This window comes from Lontra canadensis, unplaced genomic scaffold, assembly GCF_010015895.1.
Source record: "Lontra canadensis isolate GAN:19392208 unplaced genomic scaffold, GSC_riverotter_1.0 scaffold38, whole genome shotgun sequence".
Lineage (NCBI taxonomy): Eukaryota > Metazoa > Chordata > Mammalia > Carnivora > Mustelidae > Lontra > Lontra canadensis.
This window is the reverse complement of record NW_022631032.1, coordinates 18,016,229-18,028,367: the sequence shown is the minus strand read 5'-3', so window position 1 is coordinate 18,028,367 and position 12,139 is coordinate 18,016,229. Positions and strand designations below refer to the sequence as shown.

Below are 12,139 nucleotides of genomic sequence, written 5' to 3'. Positions count from 1 at the left end.
TATACTTTTTGTTAAATATTTTTAATCCTAACTGTTAAATATTTTTAATCTTAAAAATCCTAAATATTTTAAAATCCTAAATGTTAAATATTTTTTATCCTAAATACCATTTGAGATTAAGTAGACTTGATGCAAAGTTGTTTTACAACAACAAAAAATCACCCGTATCGGGTTTCATTATAATTTGTTAGTTAAACTTTTTTTTTTTTTTTTTTTTTTTTTTTTTTTTTTAAAGAAGAGAAGATGATTAGAACTCTGTTATGCTGAAAGCTGAAAGATTTTGTCTATCTGATTCTGGTACAAGGGGAAGAGATTATTGGGAACACATTTATTAGATTGTGTTGTTGTGATTGGAATAATTTTGGTTGACATTTAAGATTCATACTTGAGACATTTTGAATTCTGTGTGAATTAACCAGTTGTGACTCTTTACCTGACCTTTCAAAATTGTCTACTAAATTACCACTAAAAGAACAACGACTCACATAGGATGGCTTTTGCTGACTAGAATCCCACTGGAAATTCATCCCCTCATACAACCTTATTTTTGTTCTTTAGAAGTCATTTTCTAAATGGGTGGTCTGACTTCAAGGTCCTGGGAGTCTGCTTTCCCCTCTCCCCCCTCCCACCTTCATTCACTCCTGCTCATGCATGTGCTCTCTCTCTCTCTCAAATAAAAAGCAGGTGCCTGGGTGGCTGGCTCAGTGGGTTAAGCCTCTGCCTTCGGCTTGGGTCATGATCCCAGGGTCCTGGGATCGAGCCCCGCATCAGGCTCTCTGCTCAGTGGGGAGCCTGTTTCCCTCTCTCTCTCTGCCTGTCTCTCTGCCTACGTCTGATCTCTGTCTGTCAAATAAATAAAATCTTAAAAAAAACAATAAAATCTTTAAAAAATTTTGAAATCAATCAATCTTTTTTTTAACCATTGGTTCAATAAAAGCTTTGGATGAGTCTTGAAATACTCCTAATTCAATCAAAGATTTGAATAATGGGTATGCCAAATAGAAAAAGAAAAGAATGTCAGACTTAATATAGTAAGGATAAGATATGATTGGAAAAATGGTAACAAATAGCAGACACCATCAGTATCATATATTTTTTCTTTTCCTGGTAATGCAGGGTCAAAATTTAACTAGTTTTGCTATGTGATCATTGTATAAATTGTAATTTTCATCTTTTACCACTGGATGGTGCCTTTGCATTGGTTTCTGCAGACTGTCTAAATTTACTTACATAAGGAACATTTTAAAATTTGTAATAAAGAACAATGAAATTAAAATTTGATAGTGACAGTAGGTTAAACATATAGTTAAACATAACCATTATTTGTGACATAATATATACTGTAATTATTTTCAAAAAGAAATTCTTTCATATGAAAGAAACAGGTAAGAGCTATACCTGACCGTGTTTTCTAATAGTCTTCAGTTTACCACCTTAGAAACATTTTAGATGTTTTGATTTTTTTATGCAGTTCTATAATTTAAATGGCATCTAAATTTAAATGGCATCTAAATAAACCCATTTCTCGATTTGTAATACACACACACACAAAACACACACACATACAGATAGCTCAGGCTTTTAAAATTATTTTTGATGATCATCTTTCTTCTACCTAGTAGCCATCTATCAAAGCCTTTTATTTCACGAATACTATATTCAAACTCTCTTTTGTTAGTTGACAAGGGACTTTCTGATGGTTACCCTGCTTGGGCAATTTGGGTTTATTTAGGATTGTAACAAACAAAACTTGAGTTTATTGCGATTGTAACAAGGCCATAGAGAGATCTCAATTCAAGGAAATAATAATCTTAAGTAATGAAGCATTCACTTATATTTTAAAATATTTAAAAAGCAAAGTAAGCACCAACTCTAGAACATGAGTGTCTCTAAACCTTACTCTGAGACCTTTTTTGTCCAATTCAGTCTGTTGTTTCCTTTTCTATTCTTTAAAGGATTATTTATATGAAAACAAAGTTATAAAAACCAAGTATCTGAAATTATCCCTTCTTGTATTCTGCTCTTCAGTAGCTATATGATAGATAGCTTTTGAGGAGTGAATTGGAAGGCATGTATACCAGAGCAAGTTTCAAGTCTCCGTTTCTTTGCTCTGGATTCAGTGCCCGGCTGTTCTAGTCTTTGGAGCTGTGGGTATGGAACTGCTAAATGGCTTTGGCTTGATAGGTTTGCTTCTTAACAGTGAAGCTTCACCTAGGCAGTATGCAGATTTTGGTCCTAAATTTTATTACTGGGGCATCTGCCTTTGGCTCAGGTTGTAGTCTCAGGTCCTGTGATGGGGCTCCTTGTTGGGCTCCCTGCTCAGCAGGGGATCTGCTTCTCCCTCTGCCCTGCCTCCCTGCTTGTGTTCTCTTTCTTTCTCTTGACAAATAAATAAAATCTTCAAAAAAATAAATTTTATTATTTATTGGAATGTGAACTTCTGTCATTTAACCCTCATAGAACTTATTTTTCTTAGCTCTAAAGTAGTGCTTGAGTTCAGCAAGTAAGCATCATGACTAAGTGGTAATGTTACTCAGAAAAAATATATATGTACACGTTGCAAGGAAAGAATACAATACCCATAATCCTGCCACTGAGTTAACTAATCTGTCGTTGCTTAAAAAAAAAAAAATCCTTCTGATCATTATTTAACATAATTAGAATCCTATTTTATATATTGTAGGTTTCCATTTAATACTTTTGTAAGTATTATTTGTCCCATTTTTGGGAAGTTCTTTAAAAATTTTGTTTCTAAATACTCGTTTGGGGTCCCTTGGCAGCTTAGTTGGTTAAGTGGCTGCCTTTGGCTTGGGTCATAGTCCCAGGGTCCTGGGATCGTGCTCTGCATCTGGCTCCTTGCTAGGCAGGGAGTCTGCTTGTCTTTCTCCCTGTGCTCCCCCCTCCCCCACTTATGCTCTCTGTCTCTCGCTCGCTCTCTCTGAAATAAATAAATAAACTTTAAGTATCATTCAATTTTATTGTAATATATGCTATATTTTAAATCATTTTATTGTTCAACATTTAGTTTTTTTAATGTTTTGTTATAAATGATGCTTGAGTAAAATCATGATACGCAGAGTTTTGTAGGCCTCACTTTCACTAGCTTAAAAACTTGGAAGACTTACCAATGAATGCTACTGACAGCAGTTGGCAAACTTTTTTCCCTAGAAAAGTTCCAGTTTACTCATTTTATCATCCCTCATGGTCTCTGGCTTGGACAGTTGCATCCAGTAGAGAAGCCTGCTATTGTTTTCTGTCTTTAGTATCACCTCATTTTTAGGCCATCTTTTATATTGCATCCACAATGAGGCTTCCAAGATGCAAATCTGATTATGTCACTCTTTGACTTAAAACTTTTTAGTGGTTTCCTCATTTTTCTGTAGGTTAAAATGTTTATAATTTAATGTGGCATTCAAGGCCCTTCATGATTTAGCCCCTGTCTGATTTCCCACCCTTAATTTAATGCAGCCCTATTATATATTTTGTTGATAAGTAGGAAGGGAACATTCTCGGCAGGGGCAGCATCATATTCAGAGGCACAGCTGCAGGAAACCGCATGGTACATTTAAATCGTGACAAGTACATTTATAGATGTGAAACTTAAAGACAAGGTAGTGGTGGTCTTTAATAGAGTGTACTTTAATAAAACTTAGTTGACTAAATAAAAGGCAAGTAAAATTTTATCTATGATTTAGAAAGTAATTGGTGATAAAGAGAATTATTAATGAAGAGTCTTGGTTACAATGTCAGAAATCCCAACTCAAAATGACTTAAATGCGAAAGGAAATGTGTTGGCCAGCAGTAGTAGGATTGTCAGGTGAACTAGATCTAGGATTTGGTGACAATAGATTTCCCACCAACCCCCCACCCTTTTAAATTTTTGTCCCTTTTTTACCTCTCATATAGGCAGTTTAGCTTACATTGTCCTTACTTATAATCCTAAAAGAAAAGAAAGTATCTTTTCCTGATAGCTTTGGCAGGAAAGCAAAGTCCTGAGGAAGACCTTGTCTGACTCGATCATTTGTTCATCCCTGAATTAGACATGTGACTAGGAGGAAGTGGTACTCTGGCCAGTCCTGAGTCTCTTATATATCTTGGGACCAGCTGAACTCCTAAAAGGAAGGGATTCTTGTGAAAGAATATATATTTACTACAGGGATAGATAGAATTGGTGAAAAAGGAGAGCAAGAATTGAGAGATCAGTTAAGAGGTGGTTTTGTTAACTTGGGTAGGGACTGAAGTGGGTCTGAAGTAGATTGCTATGAAGAAAGGAAGTTCAGGAGGTTTTAGGTAAAATGCCTACAAGTAGGTGACTAATGAGAAGTGGGAGATGAAGTAAGGGTAGGCTTCTAGATAATTCTTTGTGTTCTGGGCTTTTGTATATATGGTGATGCTCTTACTCTTAATCAACCTGGGAGGTTTAGAAAAAGAATACTCTGGGGCAGTGGACTACACATGGTAAGTTGATTTTTTACATAATGAGTCAAAGATAATCTGGAATATGCAGGTTAAATGGCTCATTGTGCATTTGAAAATTGTATCTGAAGGTTAAGACTGGAAATAAAGACTTGTAAGTTATCACATGTGATGGCTGACACTATAGATATAGATGAGATTGTCCAGGAAGAGGTTGTAGACAGAAAAGTGGGCTGAAAGAAAAGCCCATATTTAAGTATGAATGGTGGAAGAAAAGCCATGTAGAAGGGACAAAAAGAGAAGGTTTAGAAATATAGGTGAAAATTTTATGGAAGAGAGTTTTAATAAAGATCATTGGTATCCAGTATTGTAGAGTAATTTGAAAAAAAAATGAAGATTTTGCAATAATTACCATTGGTGACCTTAGACCAGTTTCAATTGAATGGTGAGTATGGAAGTCAGATTGCAGCAGGGTGAAACAAGTAGAAAATGGAAGGGTAGCTCGTTAAGGAAGCAGAGAAGTTTTGTGTAGGTGAAGACGAAGGGATAAAGACAGCAATAAGGGATAAATCAAAGTGATAATGGAATTAGGATTGATAAAGTTTATAAAAAGACAAATAATTTTGAATAAACTTACCATTTCTTCTGTGACTATAAGCCCCTTCCCAGTGACTGCAGAGTCACTGAGGTATGGTACCTGGCATGTAAGAAGTGTTTAGTAAGTGACTACTGAGTGAATGAAGGCTCAGAGAGGAAACCTGAAGATGTTTAAAGGTAAACCAGAAAGAAGTTGGAAGAATTCATCTTTCTCTCTGAGGTTAAATGCCAAGAAATAGTGCCTCCCCAACTTGCTTACCTCAAAGCACAGCTGTGAGAAAGCAGTGTGAGAATAGATGTGAGAGCATTCTCAAACTAGGAAGTACTGATACAAATAGAAGGGAATAATACTTTTCATTTCTGGCATCTTAGAAACCAGGGACTTCAAATCACTTGCTATTTGGTTCTCACCAGCTCAGAAATCCCATTTGCTTTAACAGATAATTTAACTTCTCTTAGATATGTGATTTGTAGGAAGAGCTAGGCTTTGGAGACAGATGGTCCTGGGTTAGGGCCCATTTTTCTCCACTTGTCAGCCAGCTGATTTCCAGTGTTTAACTTCTCCAGCTCAGATTTTTATCTGTGAAATTCAGAGTAGAAATACCTTGCAGTCATGTTGTTACAACTGAGTACACATAAAGTGCATAGAATCATTGTGGGTATTCACATTACCTGGGATGTTTATCCCAGCCCTGTATGAGCAGCCAATCTTGTTCCATCTTCACATAATATAGTATTGCTAGATAAAGCTACCATCTTACATTGAATTAGATTTTATCTTGCTACTTGTTGTTATTCATTGATCTAGTTCTTATCTCTAGACCTATACAATTTGGTATCTCTTTATAATGATATCACTTCAAATATTTTAAAGCTGTCATAGTCTCTCTGACTCCTTTTCAGACAAAATACCTGCAACTTCATTGACACTTTTTTTTTTTCCTTAAGATTTTATTTATTTGTCCGAGAGAGAGAGACAAGCAGGGGGAGTGGCAGGCAGAGGCAGAAGCAGGTTCCTCGCTGAGCAGGGAGCCTGATGCAGGACTTCGTCCCAGGACCCCGGAATCATGATCTGAGCCAAAGGCAGATGCTTAAGTGACTGAGACCTAGGCGTCCCTTCATTGACACAGATGGTTTTTAGATCCACTATCGTTCTGGCTTTGAGTATATTCTAGTCTCATTACTTTAGATGTGGTTTGACCTATGTCTAGGAAATAATGTACTTTTCCTAGAGGAGAAAAGTGAGATGAATAGGAAGCATTTTTTGAGATAAAAATTCCATTTTAATTGGTCAAAACGGAAGTGTAATTTTACTATTTCATATTCTAAAATATACTGTTTTGTCAATGACACTTAAAAAGTGATTATCTTCAGTCTCTTTTAAGATAAGGTACTGATAACTGATTCTCCCCCTCCTTTTTTTTTTTTTTTTTTTTTAAAGATTCTATTTATTTATTTGACAGAGCTCACAAGTAGGCAGAGAGGCAGGCAGAGAGAGAGGAGGAAGCAGGCTCCCCACAGAGCAGAGAGCCTGATGTGGGGCTCGATCCCAGGACCCTGGGATCATGACTAGAGCCGAAGGCGGAGTCTTAACCCACTGAGCCACCCAGGTGCCCCTGCTTTTTTCCCCTTTTAAAAATAAATCTCTAGAGCCTTCGGTATCATCTAGAACTAGTGTGTTGTGCGACATTAGTAAAGGTGGAAAAAGTGAACTTTTGAAATAAAATGCCAAGATTCAGTTTTCCATGTAAATCATCATGTACTTTTGGTTGCCTACTCACCAGTCATTACCCACTTCCTTCCTTGAGGTCCCCAGTTTTATTTGGAGGCTCAGTCCTCTCCTACTTGATTTGGGGAAGTCCTTATTAGTGTAAGCTAATCAAAGTAATTCTACTCTGCCTTGTAGTGATTTAAGAAGGAACATAAGAGCCAAAACTGGTCATATGTCAGGAAAAGTCAGTTTAGGGAGCTTCTAGAAAAGTCCTTTTCCTACCTAAAAAGGGACATACAGCAAGAAACTTCCTTTTCTGCTGGGCAACAGTATGTGTCTGATAGGATGCCTTGAAGTATGGCAGATATCTGTGACTATGACCGGAATTATCCCTAAGGTCCATACTGAGTCTGACAGAGAAGACTCAGCTGGAGCTTAGGGTCAGTCAGGTACCTCAGAGCTACATTAATTTCACTTCTTGTTGTTTATGATAAGTCTCTTTATTGTGTAAGCCAGTTGAGTGTAATGTGCTGTTTTATTTTAGTTTAGGATAGCCCTAATGTTAAAGAACAAACATACTTGAAAGTCTGCTGTACAGAACAGGAGACACTTTGTGGGAGGCCCATTAAGGCGTAATGATGAGTCTCATAATTTTAAGATCACATTAGAATCATACTCAAGTCCAAAGCTTCATGAGTATTCTCACATACTAAATGTTCTGATTGTGAACAAAACAGACAAAAACATTTCTGTACTGCAATAACTGATAAAGATTTAATTACCCAGTTAGTGAAGAATGAGCCAATTACCAGTTTTGACAGGGGCCCCTTCTTTCTATTTAAGAAGTTGAATATTGACTACATCTAAAGGAATTGACCTTGTTTTACTCTGGAGTAACATGAAGTTATAAGCATGGCTTTTTTATAGGTTTATCAAGGGCATGAAAATTTATTTATGCAAAAAATTCCATGCCTGGTACACATTAGAAACACCCTTTCCTTTTTTTAACAATAGAAGCTGTTCTCTAAAATTTTAGATAGCACTCTTTAATAAAGGGAGCTGAAGAATATGAAAAATGTTCTAATTATCTGAGTCATTACTTGGACTTTAAAATAGTTACCAGTTTCAGTATTTTTGTCTCCACCTTCTATAGTTTAGAAAGATGTGAATCATTTTCTTTAGTATTTCCCAAATGATAGCTGCTTTGAAAGGGAAGTGATGTATGTGGTCCTAATTTGTATGTGAAATAACTAGTGTACACTTCAGTTACTGATTTTACTGCACTTTGTGGGATTCCCTTGGATGTCTCATGTAATTACTGTTTATAAAGGTAAACATGGGGTAACCATAGCAACTTATTTTTAAATTGAAAATTTCCCCCCGTTTTTAAAGTGCAGTAACTTGATACTACATTTATCCTAGTGTTACCATGTTGTAGAAACCAGAATGATTTGTAAATAACCTCTCCTCAGTTGTTTCTTTTTTTTTTAAGAAAGAAGTTCAGCCTGTTTAAAAATTTTACATTCTAATTTGTAACACTGAACCTAAGTTGTCTTTGACGCAGTTGCTCAGAGATAATTTACATAAATAATAATGTAAAATTATATTTCAGAGAATGTATTTATCCTGGTCTGGCAGGACATAAGTCATATGCCAGAGATTCTGCTAATTAACGTAAATCCCAATAAGAATTATACTAATAAGAGACCAATCATGTAGGATATTTAAAAATAATGCAGCTTAAATAGCTACTTCAGTCTGGCCTTCAATTCAGTCTAAATGATGAATACTTTTGCGTAATTTTAAACTACTTCTTGAGGTAATCAATATTATGAAGAAAATAATCCAAATTTTTAAAATACTGCATAAATGTAGTACTACATGCTTGACAACAGAATGTTTTCCTCCCCCTTTTCCCTTAGTTTTGGTGTATTGAGTGTATTTTAGAAAACTATCTACATTGTTATATTTGGCTTATTAATTTTTTTTTTGCTTGTATGCTTTTGAAGGAAATAATTATTTCTTTTTAAAACTCAAATCTAAAAAGTCATTTTAATGTTGATTTACACCTTAAGTTCTCACATGTAACTCTTGAATTTATACTCTTTCCGGGAAACCCATTCCATCTCCTATCTTGACTGAAATTTTATGTTTTCATAAGTACATGATTCTCCATAGGTCATATGTATCTTGGGAATGCCTCTGTGTGCGTGCGTGTGTGTGTGTGTAAGTGCGTGCACATGTGTGTGTGAAGGAAGGAGAGGAAGAGAGTCAGCATTCTTCTAGTCATCCACTATAGCTATTAAAATGTTACTTGTCTAACTAACTATAAAAAAATCTTCCTTCTTTTGAGGCACATGCCCTCTGGCTAGGTGACTCTTCTTGTTGTTTGTTGCTATTGTCTGGCGAATCTCACTCCAACCTTCTACATCTGGATCAGAGTTCTATCAGTCATCTACATGATTTCATTTCTTTGTAGATGACATTTTATGTATCATATTTCACAATGTCACAGCTTCCACACTAGTAATCCTCTCCACTTGGCTCTAACCACATACTCCAATATCCACATCCCACAGTTTTTTTCTTGTACTACCTTCACGTCTGTATTTTTGTTATCCAGTCCAGATCCCATGACCCATTACTTTCAACTGCTACACACTCACACTTAGTCCTTTTCAACTTCATACTTTCTCTTCCACTTGCCTTACCCACATCAACCCTTCTTTCCTTTTTCAGAAGACAGAGATCTTCTCTTCATAACTCAAGGTAATTTTCCACCTCCATACTAGAATTCCCCTTTTTCTGCATCTGTGAAATTTCCTCTTTTATTTTTCAGTTATTCCCCCTTTTTAATCTTTTTAAAATATTTTTTCAGCATTAGGTTTTACTTTCTAAATTTTTTTAAAATGTAAATTCAGTTAATTAACATATAATGTATTATTAGTTTCAGAGGCAGAGTTCAGTGATTCATCAGTCTTCTATAATATCCAATGCTCAATGCATTGTGTACCCTCCTTAATGTCCATCATGCAGTTACCCCTTTTTGGTGATACTAAGTCTTCTAATTCATGAACACAAAATATGTTTCCATTTATTTATGTCATTTTTATTTCTTTCATCAGTGTTTTCTAATTTTTTTTTTAAGATTTTATTTATTTATTTGACAGAGATTATGAGTAGACGGAGAGGCAGACAGAGAGAGTAAGGGAAGCAGGCTCCCTGCTGAGCAGAAAGCCCAATTTGGGGCTCGATCCCAGGACCCTGGGATCATGACCTGAGCTGAAGGCAGAGGCCTTAATAACCCACTGAGCCACACAGGTGCCCTAGTGTTTTGCAGTTTTTTAATGCACAAGTCTTTTACCTCATTGGTTAAGTTTATTACTAGTATTTTATTGTTTATGATGCTATTGTAAATGAGGTTATTTTTTGAATTTCCTTTTCACTTAGTTTATTCGTAGTGTATAGAAATGCAAATGATTTGGTTGATTTTATATCCTGCACCTTTACTGAATTAATTCTAAGATTTTTTTGTGGAGTCTTGAGGGTTTTGTACATAATGAGATCATGTCTTCATATTTATTTTTTTTTACTTTTTTCTTATTTGTGTGTCATTTATTTCTTTTTCTTGCCTCATCTAGCTAGGAAATCTAGTACTTCATTAAATGGAAGTAGTGAAAGTGAACATCTGGGCAATGTTCTTAATTGTAGAGGAAAAGCTTTCAGTTTTTCATTACTGAATGTGTAGGCTTTTCATATATGGCCTGTATAATTTCCTTCTACTCCTAGTTTGTTACAAGTTTTTATCATGAAAGGGTGTTGAATTTTTTCAGATGTTTTTTCTCTATCTATTGAGATGATCATGTTTTGTGTGTGTGTGTGTTTGTGTGTTTTATTACATTAATTGATTTCTGTGTAATGATCTATGGTGCATGTCAGGCATAAGTCCCATTTTGCCATAATGTATGATCTTTTACTTACCTATTTATTTTTTAAAATTTTATTATTTGACAGAGAGCAAGAGCCCTGAGCAAGGGGAGGGTCAGGGAGCTGATGTGGGACTCTCTGCTGAGCAAGGAGCCTGCTGTGGGACTCAATCCCAGGACCCTGGGATGTTGACCTGAGCCAACCTGAGCGAAGGCAGATCCTTAACCCACTGAGCTACCCAGGCGCCCCATGTATGATACTTTCAGTGTACTGTTGAATTTGATTTGCTAGTACTTTGTTGACAATTTTTGTGTTTATGTTCGTCAGGAATTCTTTGTTCACCTGAAATTTTATTTTTTTGTTGTGTTTTTCTCTGGTTTTGATATCAGGATAATGCTGGTCCATAAAATTAGTTCAGACGTGTTCCTTCCTTTTCAGTCTTCTTTGGAAGAGTTTGAGGATTGGCATTACTTTTTTAAATGTTTGCTAGAATTTACCAGTAAAGCCATTTGGTCCTGGGCTTTTCTTTGTTGGAGATTTTTGATTACTGATTCAATCTTTTTCTGTTCGTGGTTTAGTCTTTGGTAGGTTGTATGTTTCTCGGAATTTATCTGTTTATTTTATATTGCTCAGTTGCTTGGCATTGTAATTGTTCACAGTAGTCTCTTATTCTCCCCCTTCCCATGACATCAGTTATAATATCTCCTCTTTCATTTTTTATTTCATTTGAGTTCTCTTTCTTAGTCTAGCTAAAGTTTTATCAGTTTAATATTTTCAAACAGCTGACTCAGTTTTGTTGATTTTTTTTTTTTCTATTCTATTTTCTTTAGTTGTGCTTTAATCTGTATTATTTTCTTCCTTACGCTAACTTCGGGCTTATTTGTTCTTTTTATAACTCCTTGAGGTGTAAAGTTAGGTTATTTGAGATCTTTCGTTTTTAATGTAGGTGTTTATCTTAGTAAACTTCCCTCTTAGTACTGCTTCTGCTACATCCCGTAAGTTTTGGTATATTGTCTTTTCGTTTTTGTCTCAAGATACTGAGATACTTCTGTTTTGATTCTTTCTTTGATCTTTTGGTTGTTCAAGAGTGTGTTGTTTAATTTCCATATATTTATTACTTTTCCAGTATTCCTTTTGCTGTGGATTACTAGTTTCATTCTGTTTTGGTCAGAAAAGATATTTGGTATGATTTCACTCTTAAATTTGTCAAAATTTGTTTTGTGACCTAAGATGTCATCTATCCTGGAGAATGTCCTGGGTGTGCTTGAGGACAGTGTATATTCTGCTACTGCTGGGCGGGATGTTCTGTATGTTTCTTTTAGGTCTCTTTAGTCTATATTGTTCAAGCCACTGTTTCCTAGTTGATTAGCTGTTTCAATATTCTATCCATTACTAAAAGTGGGATATTGAAGTCTGCTACTGTTATTATTATATTGCTGTCAAGTTCTCCTTTCAGTTTGTCAGTATTTGCTTCATATATTTAGATGC

At 35.5% G+C, this 12,139-nt stretch overlaps 1 protein-coding gene across 6 annotated transcripts in view; it reads left to right on the top strand.

Annotated features, from left to right (window-relative positions):
• ANKRD28 (ankyrin repeat domain 28) overlaps nucleotides 1-12,139 on the top strand; it is a 202,071-nt gene that overhangs the window by 55,853 nt on the left and 134,079 nt on the right. The gene's annotated exons all lie outside the window — the stretch shown is intronic.